The sequence below is a fragment of the Alligator sinensis genome, unplaced genomic scaffold (genome assembly GCF_000455745.1).
Source record: "Alligator sinensis unplaced genomic scaffold, ASM45574v1 scaffold199_1, whole genome shotgun sequence".
In the NCBI taxonomy this organism is placed as follows: domain Eukaryota; kingdom Metazoa; phylum Chordata; order Crocodylia; family Alligatoridae; genus Alligator; species Alligator sinensis.
In genome coordinates this window covers 362,550-368,739 of record NW_005842008.1, presented here as the reverse complement: position 1 = coordinate 368,739, position 6,190 = coordinate 362,550, and positions in this window count along the sequence as shown.

Below are 6,190 nucleotides of genomic sequence, written 5' to 3'. Positions count from 1 at the left end.
AAGAGTGCTTTGCCAGAGACTGGAATTGGTACTATAGTTTCAAGTACTGGCTAACATCTGTAAACATCTGTGCCTGCACACAGATTCTGACAAGAGATTTCAGAACATATTTCTTTAAAAGGTCATTGAGGAATACAGCTCCCACGATGCACTGCTCACTAAGTGTTTTAATATAGCTTTCATATAAGTCTCACATTGGACATTTCCCATCCTTAATTATACTAACAATCTCCAGCCTGAGGCACACTGAAGAATCATCCATCTGCCTTGGAAATAAATTTACACAAAAAGGGACCATAATTTTTAAAGTGATGGTGCTCAATTTCCTTTTTTGAATACAAACTGTGGAGTTTGCTGGGCACTGCTGGCTTAAATATCTGAGAAGAAAACAACAGTCCTCCTCTGCTCCTTATTCCCAATACCATGTTGAATTTCTGCTACCATCACCAACAATTCCTTTTACCCTTGCGTTGGTCTGGCCGGAGGCTTACAGCTGATTCTGCCACCTCCCCCCATGTACACAGTTGGCAAGTGGAAGGGTTTTCTGGTTTGTCCTGAGCTTCACTGTATGGGCACCAACAGAGTGACATCATCAGGGATCTAGGTTTTCTGTTCACTATTGGGAAAATGTGGGAAAATGCGGATGTTATCATTTTAAGGAGAAAAACATGGATTTTCTCTTTTTAAGGAGAAAATTGCATATTTTCTCCTTTAAAGGCTCTTACCCTCTGGGCCATAGAGGCCCCTCTGGGGAAGGCAGCAGGTTGGGGAGCTCTGATCCTACAGCAGGCAGCCCACATCTACCCCACCTTCCCTTATGGGCTCTGCTTCAGCCATGCCACCCTTGGGGGAGAGGGGGTTGGGCTCTACACTCTGATCTGCCACAGCAGCCACCATCTCCCCTGGGTGGCAGCCAGGGCTCGGGTACTACTGGGGGTGGGGCAGGGGGCTGCAGACCTGAGTCTGTGGTCCCATTGCCCTGGAAGCTGGGGCTCCCCTGCAGCAGGGCTGGAGGTGCAGGGGGCTGCAGGTCACAAGTGAGGGGCACCAGTAGGGGTGGGGAGACTGCGGGTTGGGGAGTTAGGGGCACTGGCAGGGCCCGGGATCTGTGGGTTGGGATTGAGGGGCACCTGGGGGGTGGGGGAAGCAATGGGTTGGGAGTGAAGGACACCAATAGGGCTGGGGGGATGGCAGGCTGTGGGTGGGGAGTGAGGGCTACTGGCAGGACCAGGGGGCTGTGGGTTGGGAGTGAGGAGCACTGGCAGGGCTGAGGTGGGGAGCTATGAATCAGAAGTGAGGGGCACCAGCAGCAGGGCCAGGGTCTGTGGGCTGGGAGTGAGGGGCAATGGCCTGGGCAGGGCACTGATATTTCAGGGCTGCTCAGTGCCACAGAGCAGTGTGGGGGAGACAGCTGCAGCTGGACCTACATCCTGGTGAGTGAAGTGGGCAGGGGAGCTCTGATTTTCTATGACAAAACCCAAAATCAAAGGCTAAAATTGATATGTATTTAGAATGTAAAATAATGTTTGAGGCACTGGTAGGCTTCCAAATTGCTTTAAAATGGTAAATACATTGATAAAACATTGTGTTCAACTGATGCCTATAGATATAGTGGCATTTCATTTTAATCATGGAAAAACACAGATTTAGGCCTTTTTAATCTGAGAATTTGCAAAATTTGATTCAGAGAACTTGCTATTTTTAAACAGCAAAAACCAGGATCCCTGGACATAGTGTCATCTCTGCACTGTTCAGAAAGCCACACACACATTCTCTCATTCCCTCCCTGGGACCATAATATGAGAAGCTCAGCAGCCTCTACAGCACCGCTTCCCAGGTCGTGTGTTCTCAGTAAGGCAGGGTGTGCTGTTTTATGGGAGATCCAGACCAGAGGCAATGATAGGAATATGCTGGATATGTCTGTATGTTCCCCATCTCCACCTTTGTGCCAGCATTTCCCACAGACCCAGCTCAGTTTCCCAGGACATAGGAATACATTTTATACATCTATTACTTTTTTCTCTTCTTAATGGCTCCTTCATATTCGGATTCCCATGGGCAGCTCTAGCATGGGAAGGACCAGGCAATGCAGTTCCATTGGTGCAAATGTCCTGGGACCCAAGAGGTTGTGGGGTATGATTCACAATGAAGCTTGGGTGGAGGGAACCAGCAGCATTCCCTTCCCTCTTGGCCCCCCCTCTTTTTACTACAAAAAAGAGTGAGCAAGGTCTCTCAGACAAAAGACCTCTTTCATCCCATCCAACTCAGTGGTGCTACTCATGTGAATGAGGGGAGTCAAAGGACAGTGGTTGCTTCCATTGACAGACATGGGAGAAGGAACAGCCTCCCAGACTCTGAAATCTGATGCAAAGAACTGCACTCAGGAAGCCACTTGCAGGGCCAACAAAACCAAGGAAGCATGAGCACCATCTACTGGTGCTTTATAACATAGAAATAAGTTTTTTTGCTGAACTTCCCTGATAACATTATCTAATCCCTTAGAAATACCAACATCCTTACCCTGTGCAGATTACTTAAATAGGGGTGACCCATGGATTGAATCTGGCCTTCAGAGCTGTTTTATCCAGCTTGCTGAGCTACTGGCAGCTGCAGGATATGGCCTGCTATGAAATGTAGTGGTTTTGACTTCACTGGCCATCAATCACTATCAGTGACAAACTTGGTTCACTGCTGCCACCCTTGCGTCCACTGTCACTGCCAGTGAATCCCTGCCCCAGAGCCCCTCATTGCTACCAGACCCCTCACCTGTCACCATGGTGACCACCCCATGCCCCAGGCTGGATCTAGCCTATTAGGAGTCTCATGGTCCAAATCCATCTCAGGGCCTCAGGTGAGTTTGATACCCCTGGCTTAACCTAGGTTGGCAGAAACTCTTTTTATTGCTCAAAGCAGGACTTCTGCATGAATTCCCACCATTTACAATAGTAGGGTGATGGTCACACAAATTAGGAGACTGTTTGACTGGGAAAATAATGAAAAGGGATTCAAGACTATTGCATTTCATTAGCAATCAGATGAGACAGAATTTTGTTATCATATTTAGCAAGTAGATCATTGCATCAGGAGATAAGTGATTTGAAGTCTAAATAATAATTATTTATTCTGAAGTTCCCCTGCTGGAAGGAAAAGGTGATTTAGTGGGTGCATAATCTCTCTTTTGAGTGAGTTTAATGAAACAAACTTTGAGGAACTTAAAGGATCTCACAAACCACCTTGGGCTACACAAATTCAGGATGCCAAGGGGCAGATTGGGAATGGGTCCTGTATTTGTGTCAAACAGAGTAAGAGGGGCTGGCCACAGTTGGTATCATTATGCTCCCTTAAAGGATAGTTCCTTACTATCACCCTCTTTGGCACATACTTCCCCAAAGGAGAGAGAGGAGATGACTCTGACTCCCTTCTGCTGCAGCTGACTAACTCTATACATACTGCCCTATCCTATGGCTTGCAAGACTGTGCCCTTGCTCTGTACAATGTGTTCCAAATAGTAAATGCTTCCCAGTGGTATAGTCCTGCACCACCCTGCTGTCTTCCAGCTTGTGACTTAAAAGCATCATTGTTGATCTGTTAAACTGACTGAAAGTGTTCAGCCTGGAATCCATCCTCATCTTGTTTAATGGGAAGTCTGACTCCCTTGAATGACTCCTGGGTATGGACTTCTTTTTGTATCCTGAATGCATCACCAACCCTTCTCCACCTCAGCACAAATTGTCAATGGTCTACAACTATAGTGGCATGTTGTAGAACAGGGTTCAGCAACCTATGACCCATGGGCTTGATCCAGCCCATGGAGCCCTTCTTATCCAGCCAACAGAGCCAAACGGCTTCAGCAACATTCTAGCAGCAAGGAACTTCACCTGTGCTCAGGGGTGGATCCAGCATGGTTGCACACCCGCTTTGGCTGTGTGCCACATTCAGTGAGTTCTTATAAATCGCCAGCATGTCAGCAGAGCTCCTGATGGAAGTCCCTGCTTTCCAGCATCTCTGGAGCCTACTGCTTTATACTCTTCCCCTCCTTTCATCACCCTTCTTGAATTCAGGAGCAGGAAAAAGAAGGGGATGAGTGGCAACAGTAGAGGTGCTGGAGACAGGGGAGGAAACAAATGTAGGGGAAAGTGAAGGTAACAGCAAACAACAGACTTCAGAGCTGAAAGCAGGGATATTGGGAAGACCTCATGTCAGTGAGCTCATAGGCCATGTGTAGCACGATACTTTAAAGTGGGTTAAATATTTTTTCACCACTTTAATGGTGTTGATGTTTGCACACGTTGGCGGTGTATTGCACAGTAATTCCAGCCGCTATAGCAAATTCAGCGGTATAATGCACTTTAAATGACTTGGGGCACAGGGGACTCCTCCTCTGAGGACCTTTAGTTTGCTGCACTACAACCGCAGAGTTAAGCCCCGGGCTCTGTGCAGATCAGGGGCTCTGCAGGAAGCCCGTGCAGGCAGCCTGGCAGCAGCCCGGGAAGGCAGGTACCGCCCAAGAAAAAAAAAAAAGCGGTGAGCCATTTTGTTTTTCCCCCCACCTCCTGGAGCCTGCCTACCTACCTGAGTGGTGTGGGGACCCAGTGCTTCTCTCCACATCTGCAGTGCCCTCTGGGACTGCCTGAGCCGGGTGCCTGCAGGTGGGTGCCGCCTGAGGGGGCAGGGCACCACTGCCACAGAGGGAAGCATCAGCCCCAACTCGCGCAGCCCAGGGACTGCTCTGCCTATAGGCAGCTCATCCTACCCTCCCCGCTGCCAGAGAGGCAGGTAAGTACACGCGTGTGTGCACGACACAGGGGTTTACTTGGCCCTGAATTGAATCGTTGTTTTTAAAAACCCACCGCTTCATTTTAGGGCCCCTGTTTCATATACATATGCCCATAGAGCTCACAGCACAAGTGGAACTGCAAGTGGAACTTGGACGAGGGAGTGAAGTGTACTCTGTCCAAGTTTGCGGATGACACAAAACTGTGGGGAGAAGTGGACACACCGGAGGACAGGGAACAACTACAAGCAGACCTGGACAGGTTGGACATATGGGCGGAAAATAACAGAATGCAGTTCAACAAGGAGAAATGCAAAGTGCTGCACCTAGGGAGGAAAAATGTGCAGCACACCTACTGCCTAGGAAATGACCTGCTTGGTGGCACGGAAGCGGAAAGGGATTTTGGAGTCCTAGTGGACTCCAAGATGAACATGAGTCATCAGTGTGACGAAGTCATCAGAAAAGCTAATGGCACTTTAGCGTGCATCAGTAGATTCATGACAAACACAACCAAGGAGGTGATACTTCCCCTCTATCGGGCGCTGGTCAGACCGCAGTTGGAATACTGGTTGCAATTTTGGGCGCCGCACTTCAAGAGGGATGTGGATAACCTGGAGAGGGTCCAGAGAAGGGCCACTCGTATGGTTAAGAGCTTGCAGGCCAAGCCCTATGAGGAGAGACTAGAGCACCTGTGTGCGGGCCGGGAGCGGTCCGAGGCTTTCGGGGGCGCGCGGCGGGCTGTGGCCAGCAGCCCTGGCACGTGGGTCGGGGAACGCAGGATGGCGGACTAGAATTAGGCACGGACGCGTAGCGGTTGATTAAAGATTATTTTACTTACACCGTAGATGGTCGCGGTGCAGGCAGGAAAACTTGCTTGCGTTGCAGTTACAGATAGGAAAGAAGAAGAGCGGACAAGAGTTCTAACCGCGAACTCTAGTCCAAGGCCGGCTGAAAGCTCTAGAATCGCGAGCCCGTCGAATCAACTGGAGAAAACAACTCGGAGAAGAGCTCTGGATACACACACACACGGAGTTTGCTAGGCTCTGTGGACCGAAAGCGCGCAGGGAAGGGTACGTCGAGGGATCAGGCAGCGATGGGGAGAGGCTAGAGGTTGATCAGGCCCCTGTATCCTTCTTAAGGCACACGCTGGGTTTGTTAGGCTCCGCAATGCTTAGAGTTCTTCACAAGATGTGAAGTCCTCCTTCTCCTCCTCCAGATGGTTGTGGAGTCCTCCAACTTAGGCGGAAACCTCTCGAGCCTCTTAGACGGCTAGCAAGCCATCGCTAGCCGCCACGTGGGAATAATTTAGAAACAGCCAATAGTGGGACACAAATTTACATACGAATGGCGGGAACTCCTTTGCACCGGGGTTTTCTCTATGCAACTGAGAATTGCACCGTGCAAAGAAAGCTCCTC